The sequence below is a fragment of the Sycon ciliatum genome, chromosome 12 (assembly GCF_964019385.1).
Source record: "Sycon ciliatum chromosome 12, ocSycCili1.1, whole genome shotgun sequence".
Lineage (NCBI taxonomy): Eukaryota > Metazoa > Porifera > Calcarea > Leucosolenida > Sycettidae > Sycon > Sycon ciliatum.
Genome location: NC_088654.1, coordinates 9,199,294 through 9,213,918, shown reverse-complemented (window position 1 = coordinate 9,213,918; position 14,625 = coordinate 9,199,294). Strand labels below are relative to the sequence as shown.

The 14,625-nt window shown below is 47.2% G+C and overlaps 1 long non-coding RNA gene across 1 annotated transcript; it reads left to right on the top strand.

Annotated features, from left to right (window-relative positions):
* Nucleotides 1–4,065: 4,065 nt before the first annotated feature.
* On the top strand, nt 4,066–10,500 carry LOC135828249 (uncharacterized). Its single transcript, XR_010555606.1, has 4 exons — nt 4,066–4,216; nt 5,273–5,305; nt 8,564–8,776; nt 10,380–10,500. It is a non-coding gene; the product is annotated as an uncharacterized LOC135828249 (long non-coding RNA).
* The last annotated feature ends 4,125 nt before the right edge of the window (nt 10,501–14,625 follow it).

The window sequence follows — 14,625 nt, the reverse complement described above, 5'->3', positions numbered from 1 at the left end:
GCGTGATTCTATGTCGCCCCTGGACGTGCAAACTGAAGTCTATTTCAACAGCATAATGAACAGAGGTTGAAAATGAAACAGTTGTTATGCAGACAAGGTACATCCAGAGAAGTCAGGACAGTACCAAAAACAGTACCAAAAAGCTCAAAGTAATAGTTTTAGGAACTTGATTTTTTTCCGGCCTCTTTTACGGGCAAATTAACACAATGGTTTAAAATGCAATAAATCATACACTGGAGAAGAGATCAGAAAATACATGTGTAAAATAAAGAATTTCAAACCCAAACCAAAAAAATCTTCAAATTTAATTTAGGAACTTGAATCTTGTTTTATATGGCAGACTTTAGTAGTAGTAGTAGTAGTAGTAGATTTTATTATTTTACTAGGGGAGTCCCAACAGGCGTTGCCTTTTTACTGGGAACCCTAGGTGAATTTTTACCATGTTTACATACAGAGTAAGAGACGGGGCCTGACGGCAGTCAGTGGGAAGAGCATTCCATCTGTCTGCCGCCAGGAAAGAAATAGAACGCATGCCATATTGCGTAGAAACAGGCGGAAGAACTAATGCGCGCTGTGCCTGGCCGCGCGTGCGAGCCTGGTGTCCAGGCACAGCAGCCCTAAGCTGGAACAAGGATTGGAGAAGGGGACTAGCAAGATGTGGGGTCAAGCAGCGGTACACGAAAACATAGAGTTTAAGATTTGTGCGCTGTTCAAAAGAATAGAGATGATATTTGCGGAGAACAATTTCAGTAGACATCATACGGTCAAACCCAAAAACTTTCTTCATTGCTATGTGACTGACCGTCACGATTTTATTGAACAGGGTGGCGCTGAGACAGTGCAGATAAGCGTTACTGGCATAGTCGAGAGTCGATTGCACAATGGATAAATAGAACGTCCTCTTCGCTTCAGGTGTTAGGTTTTTTCGGCCATGTCTGAAGGCGGCAATCTTGCCGAACACCGCACCGCAGACCTTCTCGACTTGCGGCTGGAAGGTGAGATGCTCGTCGATGAGTAGTCCGAGATACTTCACGGTGGCTGCAGGGGTGAGGGGCTTGCCTTTACAAACTAGGGGGATTGGTAGATGCGGCACAGGTTGGCGTGGGCGCCGAAGGACCAGGAACTGCGTCTTGTCAGGGTTCATGAGAAGTCCTTTGTCATCAAGGTAGAGCTCCAGAGCGCTAAGGTCATCCTGAAGCTTTCGCAGCATGACAGAGAGGTCCGTTCCAATGACGAAAAAGGCGATGTCATCGGCATAGAGCTGAGAAATACTGTTCCGAACAATCTGTGGAACCTTGCGGATGTAGACGCAAAAGAGGAGGGGGCCAAGGACGGACCCTTGCGGAACTCCCCTGGTGCAGGGCACAGTCCCACCACGCTCCCCATTGACCACGACTTGTTGACTTCTGGAGGACAGATAGTCCGCGAACCACTTCAGTACCGAGCCGCCTAGCCCTACGTCAGCCAGCTCGTTGACCAGTTGTTGATGCTGTACACGGTCGAAAGCCTTGCTCATATCTGCGAACAGTATCGCGCATCGCTGGCCATTGTCCAGTGCTCTTGTCCACCTGTCTATGGAAACAGCGAGGGCATCTTCGCAACTGTGCTTTGGACGGTACGCAAACTGCTCCAGCGGCAAGGCGGACAGCTCTGGGTGGTCACGGAAGAATTCAGTAATCTGCCGGTGGACAACCTTCTCCAATATCTTGGAGGCAACGGGCAGCAGAGATATTGGCCGGTAGTTGGTGGCTGCAAGTTTGTCCCCGGACTTGAAGAGTGGGCACACGTGTGCATGCTTGTAAGAGGCTGGAAAAACGCCAGAAAGTAGGGACTGATTGATTATGGATGTTAGTGAGGCCGTGATATTTGCTTTGCATGACTTTAAGATGCAGGGAGGAATGCCATCCGAACCCGCGGCCTTGTGGGAGTTTAGAGTAGTCAGTAGAGCCTCAACTGTTTCAGTGTTGACCAAGGTGAAGTCAGTCAGGGTGCTAGGTGCTGTCGGATCCCTGTCGGCTGGTATCTGCAACACTCCTGGCCTGGCTGGGTCGTGGACAACTGCCGCAAATGTTGCAGTGAGTGCTGGAAGTGGCGCTGCAGGGGTGGATTTCGTGGTGGCTCGACCAGAGAGCTTATTTAAGAGACACCACTGGCCTCTGGGGTCACGCTTCATGTTTCTGAACTGTTGCATTAGGAACTCCGACTTCAGGCGCCTGTTCAGAAGTGTCCCTTCCCTTCTCACTGCCCGGTACCGTTGCATTAGTTGTTGATCAGAGGGACGTGACCGAACCTTTCTGTGCAAATGCTTACGCTGCTGTAAAAGATATCGCAGGTGAGGAGTCAGCCAGGGTTGAGGTTTGGGTTTGCTGAAGGATGGTACGCAGATGCGACGGACGGGGCAAAGTTTGTCGTAAGTTGATGTGAGGACGGCTGTTAGGCTGTTCGCCAAGATATTTACATCTGTTGCAAGGGGGAATGACGTCAGTTGTTCGTCCACGGTTCGGCATAGAGCGTCCCGGTCTATTTCTGTGGCGCTCGGCTTCCTGATATTGGTGTAGAGTGGACAGGTAGACATGGTTGGATATGTTAGGTGGGTTATAACTAGGTCGTGGTCGCTGATACCGTCCACAGGGTGCACTGCTGTCTGTGTAAGCTGGACTCCAGTGGAAACAAGTACCAAATCGATGCAGGTCTGCCCATGACGAGTGGGAGCAGTGACAACATTCCTGAGATCAAACTCGCAGCACATATTCCGGAGATGTTTGTAGTGTCCACTGCGAGGCTGCAGAACATCCGTGTTCAGGTCACCGAGGACAATAATGTTCGAAAACTGACGTAGAATGTTGTCGAGTTGAAGGCTGAAGAGTTCCCAGAACTCGACCTTTGCGTTGGGTGGACGGTACACGCTGCACACAACCAGCTCGTTGGATTTGGGTTTGGAAGACGGTATGCGAACACGTACAAATATGCACTCCACTCCCGGTATACATTGCGTTGGGGCAGGAGAGGAAACAAGAGACGCGTGCACATACATGCATACTCCTCCGCCATGTAGATCTCTGTCTTGTCGATACAATGTGTAGCCAGGAACGTGTAAAAGAGAATCGGGAATGCTGCTGTCCACGTGTGTCTCGTTAATGGATAGAATGTGAATTTTATGATCGTGCAAGAGTTTGTGAATATCCTGAACCTTATTTCTGAGACTACAAATATTTATAAGAGCTAAAGTGACATTACGACAAGTATTAGTGTGAGCAATGATCCGGTGGCTTACCGACGAGGTGGTAGGATTTGAGGGACTCCCAGGACGATCCTATTGCGTGCCCGGATGTTCCAGTGCACCCCTGTCAGCAGAGCCTCGTTCCTGCAGGAGGTGTGTGATCTGCTGGGGGGTGTACGGTTTGTACGTTTCGTCGAGAATCTCGTCGTACGGCATTGAGCACTTCACGCCTCTACGTCGAAGCTCTTTGTAGCTCGTCACGTTGTTCTTCCTGGCTGTCTGTTGCTGTCGTGTCAGGTCATTGGCCATATATATGGGAGTTCCATCTTGTAGTTTGAGGTTGAATCGTGTACGGTATACGGCAGACTTGCTGGCTTGGCTTTTGAATTTGATCCGTACAGGACGGGGACCTCGAGACCGCTCAGTTCCAATCCGTTCTGCGTGCGCGACTTCATAGGAGTCTATCTTCAGGATCCGGATGCAGTCGTCAAATAGGCTGTCGTCCGCTTCCGGGATGCCGCGAACAATGGCGTTGTTGCAGCGCTGTTGACGGTCAACTTCTTCCTGCACCAAAGCAGCAAAGTTGACGACGTTGACGGTCAACTTCTTCCTGCACCAAAGCAGCAAAGTTGACGACGTTGCACGTGCCAACAACCCCTTCCGGAGACTTTCCTTGTACGAATGGTGAAACGAGCAGCGCAATGCTGGAATGTCAAGGACATAGAGTGCATGTTGATTTGGGAAAGACATACTAGTGGGAAAAGGGGTTACTGGCTTCAAGATTGATATTTTTTGTGCTGTTCACCAATATTGGCTCGCCCAGGTACACGTATGATGATTCGGGATATTTCAATGACAGCCAGAGCAGCGGAACTGCGCCTGTCCTACTGGATGATGTGATATGCGATGGTACCGAATCTAGCATCTTCTCCTGCACGCATAACAGCATCGGTGTCCACGACTGTAATAGCAATGAAGCTATCTGGTTGAAATGTAGTAAGTATTCGTTTTAACAGGAGATCAAAGGCTACAACTTTGAAGTGGGCCAACCTTCGTTATACGACGTATCTGTGGGACAGTAGTCACAGCATTGCGTACCTCCACGTGCCCTCCACCCCGCGCTAATACATGGCTGCGTCATTTTGTGTACATCTGTTTTGTACATATTTTGTCCCTTCAAGGTACAAAAAATATCCGGCAGTAATTAATGCGCAGGCTGTGGTCAATTTAAAAAGATGTTAGCATTTTTTCTGATCACTTATCCTGTCCTCCATCGCATGAGGCCTATAACAAAAATCGACAATATCTTGGTGTACCCAATTCATGTTTGCTAGATAAATCTGACGCATAGGGGTATACATATTATTATGTAACGAGTATGCGATTTTTGAAATTTCGGTTTGTACACAGGACCTGAATCTGCGCTTAGATCTTTGACGTTAGTTGCGCACCAGCGGAAGCTGAAGCAAAAAACGAACCAATTCTCTGCCTGGGTTGTGGCCATTGACTCTGGGCTGCTCTGGCCGGATCTGACAAGATCGAAACAGCTCGTTATTCGGACATTGATTTTCCTCTTTTTTTTGCTATGTTCACATTCCCATCTCGAAAATAATAGTATTGCGGTCCCTTCATTGGCTGAGTATTTTGTCTGGTCATCGTCATTTTTGTTTTGGTTGAAGAAGTGTTTTTTTTTACTTCAAATTACTTCGCAAAGTCAAGCTGGATCATAGGACAGTAATATAGCAGCGACAGGTGGGTTATGGTTGTGCTAGGATGAAGGAAGAAATGATGAAAGCGCAGAAGCAGAGCAGAAGAATAAAAGTAGTCATCTACCCTCGTGCCAGGCGCGCTGTTTTAGAGCACTATGACTGATGCATTGAACGGCTTTCAAAGATATTCCTCCGTTCATGAGACTTCATTTCGCACTAGACATTGACTCTTAAGTGATCCCTTCAAATGTGGTTTAAGTACAACAAATCGCTAGCTCACTTGCGTTTGCCAGATCCTTTTCTTAACTAATTCTTGTTTGTTTTGTGCCCTGCTCAACTGCAGCTGGAAACCAAGCGCCACTATCAAGCTGTCCAGGTATGTAGAATATTTCAATTTGCGACATATTGGTACAGCCCGGGTCTATAGGAAATCTGCAATGAAGAATGGTATTTTATGCACTAGTTCATTCACTCGTTGTGTTTGGAGTGCTATAAACATGGATGTGGTGAGTATTAGAATGCTTGCTGTGAGTTGAACGGACATGGGCATAAAACGCACCAGTCCTCTTTTAAGCATGATATTTACCCCCCCCCCCCCCCCCCCCGCTTTGCATCATGCCGCACAAATGCTGCTACCCGCGGTCAAGCTTCAGCCGCTCTGACCCTACCCAGAGCTACGTCTCGTTACGGCCTGAATGCTATTTCATTTTTGGCGGCAGACAGATGGAACATGCTTCCACCTGGATGTGTTCAAGCTATGCCCCTTTCTGCATTTGTCACAAGCACCAAGCCATTCCTAGGGTTCCCTGTAAAAAGGCAACGCCTGTTGGGAGTTCCCTAGTAAAATGATAAATTCTACTACTACTACTACTACTACTACTACTACTACTACTACTACTACTACTACTACTACTACTACAGTACTACTACTACTACTACTACTACTACTACTACAGTACTACAGTACTACTACTACTCAGAGTTGCATCGAATTAGACTTGGCTCACTGTAGCACTGTGTAACTCGTATGCACTTTTAGAAAATGTGGTGGGTCTGATATACTCAACGCCCATTGCTTTATGGGCTGCAAATGTGCCTTGATCCTTAAGGGTGGTGGCGTACCTACGGATGCGGAAAACTCGACCTCCAGTCGAGTCTCACGCGAACAATGATTTACGGGGGAAATTGCATTGATTTACGGGGAAATTGCATTGATTTACGGGGGAAATTGCATTGATTTACGGGGGAAATTGCATTGATTTACGGGGGAAATTGCATTGATTTCCGGGGGAAATTACATTGATTTACGGGGGAGATTGCATTGATTTACGGGGGAAATTGCAACTCAGTGGATTAACTGTGGGTGTGAAGAGCTCTCATACAAAAAGAAGAGCACCAAAATGACGATTTTTTCGTGCCCAGATGTTCCAATTCCAATGGGTATGTCTCCATAAGCGAAACGTGGAGAACATTTCAAGAACACTGCTGGAATGTGTGGTACTATCAATATTATAATAATATTATTGCTCTGCATGCATGAACTCAGCTGCACTGCGATCGCCTTTGTCGACGTGCGCAGCTTTACAGATTCCAACCTGCGTGGCCGTATCTAAGTGCTCCTTCGGGCATTATCACTTTTAAAAGAGAGCATGTCTGAAAATACCAAAGTATGTGTGCAAGTGGATCTCTCCGATTTCGCTCAAAATTTGCAGGTAGGTTCCCTTTGGGGTGTGGATCGATTGTGCAAAGCCCTTGAAAAGGTTTCTGAAGGGAACCTACAAATTTGCATACCCCTCAAAAATGGCCGAAATATCACGCTATAAATTTTATGGGTCTAGAAACGAGTCACGCCACAGCGTATCCGAACAAGCTATGAACAAAACTCCATCAAGCCAACATTGTCTCACCTTAGAAGAGTTCCTGGAGCAGTACCGCTTAGCCACGCCAGGATCCCAGAAGACGAGGTCCATCACCCCCTGACGCCACAAATGATCGTCTGGAAAATAGCCAATTTACAAGCGCTGGCAAAACAGCCAGCTACGTCCTCAATTGGCCAGAACTATACACCGACAGATAGTAGAACACCTCTTCTAGCGCTGAGGACAAGTCCCCCATCTTCCTTTTGGGGTTTTCTTGAAATAAACTTGTTGGAATTGTTCCACTCGACCATGCTGAAATACGGCCTAAGTCATACCTGCGCAGGAAAGCTCGCCCCTCCGCGACGTCTCCTCTGCAATTTCTACTCCAACACTACTCCCAAGGCCGCAGAACAAAGTGTAGTGTTGACTCTGACAAGGAAAAGCAGCGGTGATCACTTGTCACTCCAAACGACAAGCTTCTCCTTGCGCCACCAATAATTTTTGTGCGACTGTTGATGCAAAAGTGACTGAAGTCCTGAGCGCAGTTTTTGAATTTTATTGCAAGAGGCGCGGTGAAATCACGTGCCTTGTGACGCAAGAATGCCAAGTCGCGTGGATCATGGCTCACGAGATTTCAGAGTCACCTTCGTAAAGTGCGCTTATTACTCGCCTTGAACGCACGTTGGCCTTGAAGTGATCACACTTACTTGTGTTGTTACTGCGCTCAAGAACACGCTGACCGTGTTGTAGGCCTACGAACCGGGACTTTCCCTGACCATGTAGGTCGATCTCTTCCTCTCCTGTCCTCCATGCGCTCTCACAGCCGACTCACTGCTACCCTCAGTAGCCATTACACACACCAACCAAGGAAGGGTTGCAGGTTCGCCTTCATAAGGCTCATCAGAGAAGGTGATATTGAATAGGATGATATCAGGTGGAGATGGTGAGATTTATACTACAAAACATGGGCCCAAGATTACGGGCAAAGTGTGAGAATGAGAAGTTACAATTCTCCAGCAACACAGTGCCAGGGGTTCCAAGAAAATGGCAGGTGAGTAATCCAATCACAAGCTGCTAACCTCTCCAGCAACACAGTGCCAGGGGTGCCAAGAAAATGGCAGGTGAGAAATCCAATCACAAGCTGCTAACATTAATTTTCTAACGGCAAGGTGGTAGTTTAAGAATTTTGGCGAGCCACCAAACAAAGTGAAAGAAAGTAGAGTACTACAGTCCATTCATAAAAAGATGGGTCCTGGCTCTGGCGAGCTCCCGTATTTGGCGATTTTTCGTGATTTCAACGTACTCAGTGCAGTGCTGCGAACTTTGAAATTTGAAAAAGGGTCCAAAAAAGGTGACTGAACTGGGGTTCGAACCGCAGAATGCACTGTTGCAGGCGGGGTCAAACGGCCTGGATTTTGATGGGTTTTCCCAATTCAGTGCTTTTGGGGCAAAACCTTGCCGAAATCCTATTCTTCCTATGGCTTGCTTTTTGGACAAAAAAACTTCAGAAACATAATTGGAAGAGGATTCCATTATTATGGGATTGCAGAAAAAAATTCAAAAAAAACTCAACGTTTGACCCATTTATGGCCAAAAGCTAGAAGAATTTTTTTCTGAATGGACTGTAAGCGTGCAGTGGCTCGCCAAAATTCGCTTAAAAGCGGACAGTCGCGGATTGAATAGGAGCGTTCCTTGAGAAAAGGCTTAGTTCTTAGTTATCCTTACCACGCTCAACCACAGTGCACGGCTTTGGAATCCTATTGTGTTGGTGCTAGATCTGGATGAGTGTTTGACGCACAATCACAACTGCTCCGCGCAATCGACCTGTACGAACACTGATCCTGGATTCGTGTGCACTTGCGAGGCCGGCAACGGCTCTGTGTGTGCCGATCCAGATGAATGCCAGTTGGGTCTAGTCCAATGCAACCAAAGCGCTCAATGTGTAAACTACGACTTTGGTGCGTATTGCCTTTGTTCCAACCAGCCAGGTGAGATTGCAGTGGATAGGTGATGTGGTGTGCGTATTGGTGCTTTTGTTGATAGACTCTGCATGCAACCGAACTATATACAAGGGTATGCCTGTGAGCGGTGAAATCATAGGCAACACACCGGACCATTATTATGTGTGTCACTTGACAACTACTTACAGCCTTGCCAACTGTATGTATGCATGCCCCAAAGCACCAAAGTTAAAGGTGATGTTTCTTGTGGGCTTTTTCGGATTGTGTTACTTGTATGCATACAAAGGAACGGTTACAGAATTTCTTTGTTTTCAATTTTGACGTTCCAAGCAAGGAAATGTAGTCTTGTCTGCATTTTAACTTATTTGCAAGCAGGGTCAATTCCGCCGTCTTGTTAGGCGCCGGTCACACATGCAGGCGGCGACACCGCTTTTGCGGCTGCCTCCAACACCCTGGCAGTGGGCGCTTTTGCGGCTCTTTTCTGCCGGCGGTCACACATGCAAAGGCTTTGGTACGCACGCAGCTTCACGGGTCTCCACAGGTGTCGTAAAACTTTTCTCTGAAAAAGACTGTAGCCTCAAAATTCCTTTCCTGCGCTGGTATGGATCGCAGAAACGCCCAGAATCGCCGACTACGTCGTGACCAGCGACTGCGGAGAGCTATGGAGATTGCCTCAATATTCATGTTGTTCAATTTCTCTTCGTTTGAATCTTGCGGAAGCTCCTTGAGCATCGGTGGACGCCTGAGTCGAGTCCCATGTCGGATGGTTGACCTCGAAATAGAGGGAGAGGAGCAGTTGCTCTTGGTCAGCAGTCCACTTCATGACGAGAGATGACAAACTAATTTTTCCAAGATCCAAGAGATCCAACAACGACAACGCCGCAAAAGTTGCACTACCGCTTTTGTGTTTCGCCACCAATTTTTTGGTTGTGGCGCTTTTGAGATTGCCGCCGTGGCGCCAGTGGCGCCAGGCGCAGTATCCATGGTGATCCGGGGATATCCCAACTTTTGTGGTGCAGCTTTGGTGGTGTCGCAAAAGCGCCATGCATGTGTGACCGGCGCCTTAGGTAGTGGCGAGCGCTACAGCCTTGCGAATGCCAACATCTGATGTAACAGCAATTTGTGAATAGCAAAACGAGATTATGTTCTGACATAGTTCCAATTCCACTGCTTAATCCTCCTGCTAGACTGGCAAATGACTCCTGACTCAGGCCAAGGCCGTGGAGAATCCATGAAATTGATACAAATAATTGAAAATTCAATACAAAACTGAGCTCTCCAACCAGTTTCTCTATATTATAGACCGTACTACTGTATTACCTCGCCATCTAATTCGGCTCGATCTGTGTGTGTGTGTGTGTGTGTGTGTGTGTGTGTTTATGTGTGCGTGTGTGTGTGCGTGTGTCTGTGTGTATGTGTGTGTGCGCGCGAGCGCGTGTGTGTGTGTGGGGGGGGGGTGCGTGTGTGTGTGTGTTTGTGCACGCGTGTGTGTGTGCGTGCATGCTGCGTGCGTGCGTGTGTATGTGTGTGTGTGTGTTTGTGTGTTTGTGTGTGGTAGAGTAGAAGGTTTCCAGAGCGCTTGTCATTTTTAGATCTTTTAACGGCTGGCCTGCTTTCTGCTCTAATTCAGCCGATATACGACTAGTCCCGGTCCCTGTCTCACCAGGGAATTCTGGACGAGTAGAGGTGTTCACAAGAGGAGCGTGGGGAACAGTGAGCTACGCCGGATGGACGGCTGCAGAAGGGGATGTTGCTTGCCGGTCACTTGGGTATGTCGAGTTTTAAATATACTAGCCGAGGAGATGTGCAGAATAGGATTGTGGAACAAGCACAAGGGAGTACCAAACACTGCAAGTTCCAACTTAGTTCTGAAATATGTCCATGTGGAATGCAACCCATCGGGTTATAACGAGTAAAACACAACTAAACACCAATTAGAAGAGGAACGAACCTGCAGTGCCGAGGTGCGAGCAGACTGTGCATCTGGGACAACATCAAAGATGATAACTATGAGAAGGTGACAACGTCGCCGTTGGTGTGTAAACTATTGGGCCTTGTTTTCAAGATTCTCTGTCGGAAGATAATTCTGCTTTCAAGGTTCACATTCACAAAATATAACGTTGTCGCTTTCTTGAAAGGAAACCGTCGCCCTGACCTAGTTTTTCCATTAATAATCCCGCATTTGCCCTATGCCGGTTATCATGGTACCTGGATAATTTGTTTTACTGGAGTCCGCACGCCTGCATGCTGGTCCTAGGTCTGTCGTCCGCTTCTCACCTCCAATAGGTACACTGGGGCCCTGCAGGTCCTGGGACTATTTCCACCATCGGGCGGCGCAAATCAACTGACGGGCCCGGTATGCTATGGCGACGAGACCAGTCTCTCCCAGTGCGGAGAGTTCACCGCTAGTGCTACGAGTGATCATGCACAAGATGCCGGATTGGAATGTCGTGAGTAATGAGTGTAACTACTCTAATGTACCTGAATGTCGCGTGTAAAAGCAGGTGCGTACGGCCGTATAAGCCGGGGTTCAAACCATGCTTCTATTCAAGTTCCGCTTCTCACTTCTAAAAGCCGGTGCGTACGGCCGTATAAGCCGGGTTCAAACCATGCTTCTATTCAAGTTCCGCTTCTCACGTGTAAAAGTAGGTGCGTACGGCCGTGTAAGCCGGGGTTCAAACCATGCTTCTATTCAAGTTCTGCTTCTCGCGTACAAAGGCAGGTGCTTACGGCCGTATAAGCCAGGGTTTGAACCATGCTTCTATGCAAGTTATGCTTCTATTCGAAACATGCTTCTACGTCAACATCTTCAGTGTACACTGTGCAGTGCACCTTGTCAAGTATGTTGTGTGCAAGTATATGATACATGCATGCTTCTATTCAAATCGTGATTCTGTGTCATGACGCGCTTCGAAAAAATCGGCTTCTATTCGAGTCATGCTTCTATATAGGTCATGCTTTCATACGCGACACTACATTATTTTCAACTTGATGTTTTCTTGTTGCACCACTTGTTCCATAGCGAACATGTGACTGTATCAAACAAATTAATTCACTACATCATGTCACCACCAAGCGCTCTCAGCCGAAGCCCAGCAAGGACACTTATTATTATTTATTATTACTTATTTATTAAATTTTTAATAGGTCATTCCCACAGGCCTAAGGCCTTCTTACGGGGTACCCTATATGTTTTTGTATAGATGAGCGGAAGTCTGATAGCGTGGAGCAAATACGAACAGAAGCAGGGAGCGAATTCCAGCGATCTGCACCTAAGAAGCTTAATGCGTACAAGCCATAGCGGTTATTAGCCGGGGGAAGAGCAAGAGACAGAGTAACCTGCGAGCGGGTGATTGACGCTGTGTGTGTGGCATTGACTCTAGTCACAAAACAGTCTGTTAAGAGCGGGCTGCACACCTTATGTAATGATCTGTAAATAAGTACGAACAATTTGAATCTCAAACGTAAGGAGATAGAAGCTAGGTGGTATCTGGCTAGAATAGTAGAAATGTCACAGAACCTTGGATAACCAAAAACAGTTCTAACTGCACGGTTGCTGAGGCAAGTCAAGCGATCTTGTTGCCCAGCCTGCAGACTGTGATAAAAAGCATTGGAACCGTACTCCAGTTGAGCCTGTATGAACGCGCAGTAGAAGGTTCTCTTTGCATCAATTGTTAGACGGTCACGGATTCTACGAAACACAGCTAGCTTGTCGCCTACCTTTCGCTCAAGGGCACTGATGTGGTCAGCGAATGTCAGGTGCTGGTCAAAGGTCATACCAAGGTACTTGACGGTGGTCGCTGGAGGAATTGAGACATTGTCAATGGTTAGTCGGAGGGAGGAGCATACTTTTTTCGATCTGGAGTGGAACACAATGAACTGGGTCTTGCTGGCATTCAGGATTAGTCCTCGTTCACTGAGGAAGTCCCTGATACGATACACATCTCGGGCCAGTTCTTCGGTAGTTTGTTGTAGGTTGCGGCCTGCTAGGTACAGGGCGACATCGTCAGCGCACTGGCGCACCATGCTGGAAGATGCTGCCGAGGGCAATTTGCGTACAGATAGGTTAAAGAGCACAGGTCCGAGGGTGGATCCCTGAGGAACTCCCCTGTGAGCTTCGTACAGTTCACCTCTGGACGTACTTCCGTTGACAGATAATTACTACGCCTCTAGACAGCTGATTCGCTGTTTCCTTGGTTACCATCAGTAGAGTGTGATAATGATGATGATGATGGAGTGTCAAGGAATGATAATTCTTCTCCAGCAGAAATGGCGCAAGCACGCCCCTTCCACGTAGAACATTGGCATCTGTAAGCTGCTAACTGTAGGCTGTCTTGGGACGTACATGTAATAAATGTCTAGCAACGGAAGTATCGTTGCCGTGCTTTGTGCATTGGTTTGGCTCAGAGCACGTGGTGGTGAAGGGATTCAGCAAAATATTGACAATGGCAGAAAGATCTGAGATGTGTTGAAGCTAGGTGTCAGGACGTTGAATGTATCAGTACTCTGTCAGTTTTGTGCCTAGTTGTTGCACTTTCTGACTATATATAGTATCAAGAGTCCTGAAACATAGTATCTAGTTACAGTGGTGCAGATTCACTCTTAACTCGTTTCCATATGTCTTTTTCCTTTCGGCAGAAAGATCCGTCGCAATAATGGAATTGTATTCAAAGAAATCGTAGGGGTCGTAACTTGCCAAGGAAGCTAAACAATCCGCCTTGATTGTTCACTTCCCTTATTTGTTCACTTGGAACCAATATTATGTAATAATTTGTTGCAGGGTGTGTGGAACATGCTCGTGCGATATTGCAATATTCAGTAAAACCTGGTGTAAGTTACCTCTGGGTTTAGCGACCACCTGCTCCTAACGACCGTTTTTCCATGCGCCTACAGTTCTACACAGACACTGTGGGACTTGGTTCTAAAGACCACCTGGCTTCAACGACCGATTTTGCTTGCACCGTGGGGTGGTCGCTTAAACCAGGTTTTACTGTACTTCAGTAAATATATATTTGGGGTGAAAGCACAGTACAATTTTTTTAAATGTATGTGTCAATTATGTGAACTCAATTTCAATGATCATGGTTGATCACTATATCATCGTGCTCCTCTTGTTGTCTTCCTGATCAGACGGATTTATCGGCAACGGCTACACATGCCCAGGTACGTCTACCAGCTTTGTACTTTGTGAACAACACGAATGGGCCAACATGAATGTGGCGACATATGCACTGGTAATACAAGCAAAGCTGTTGACATCATCACACATCATCCACGGCAATAAGTTGGTGGGTAAATCAAATGCAGAGAAACACACAACATATTGTGTATAACAAAGCATAGGAGTGTTTCTTTCTGTTCTCAGTGGCGATCGTGATGTCCTCAGCATTTTGCCAGTACCGTCATGCCGTTATGTTTGCCTGTTGTTGCCAACTGAATGGGTACCTGTGCAGTGTGCGGTGTGTGCACGCAGTACGTTGCATGATGTCTCCAGTGACAGATGTGTATGATCAATGTATGTGATGGGTCCAGTCACAGTCAGTGAATTACAGTCAAACCTTTGACTAACGACCGCACCTTGGGGCCAGAGAAAGCGGTCTTTAGTGGCAGGGGGTCCTTAGTTAGGGTTTTGCAACGCACAATCATAATAATTACATATACAATGCCGGCAACTGAAATCCGATCCTCTCAGCGGTGAGTTCACTTTCTAGAGGCCTCTGTTTGGTAGTTTTACCATCCCGTGTTGGGTCTTTGCGATGTGAGCGCAGCGCTCGGGGGTCGGATTTCAGTTGCCAGCACTGTATGAATGCGCCTTGCGAGGTGGCCAGTACTTGCATGATGGTCGCTAGTCACGGTGGTCTTTAGTTACAGGTTTT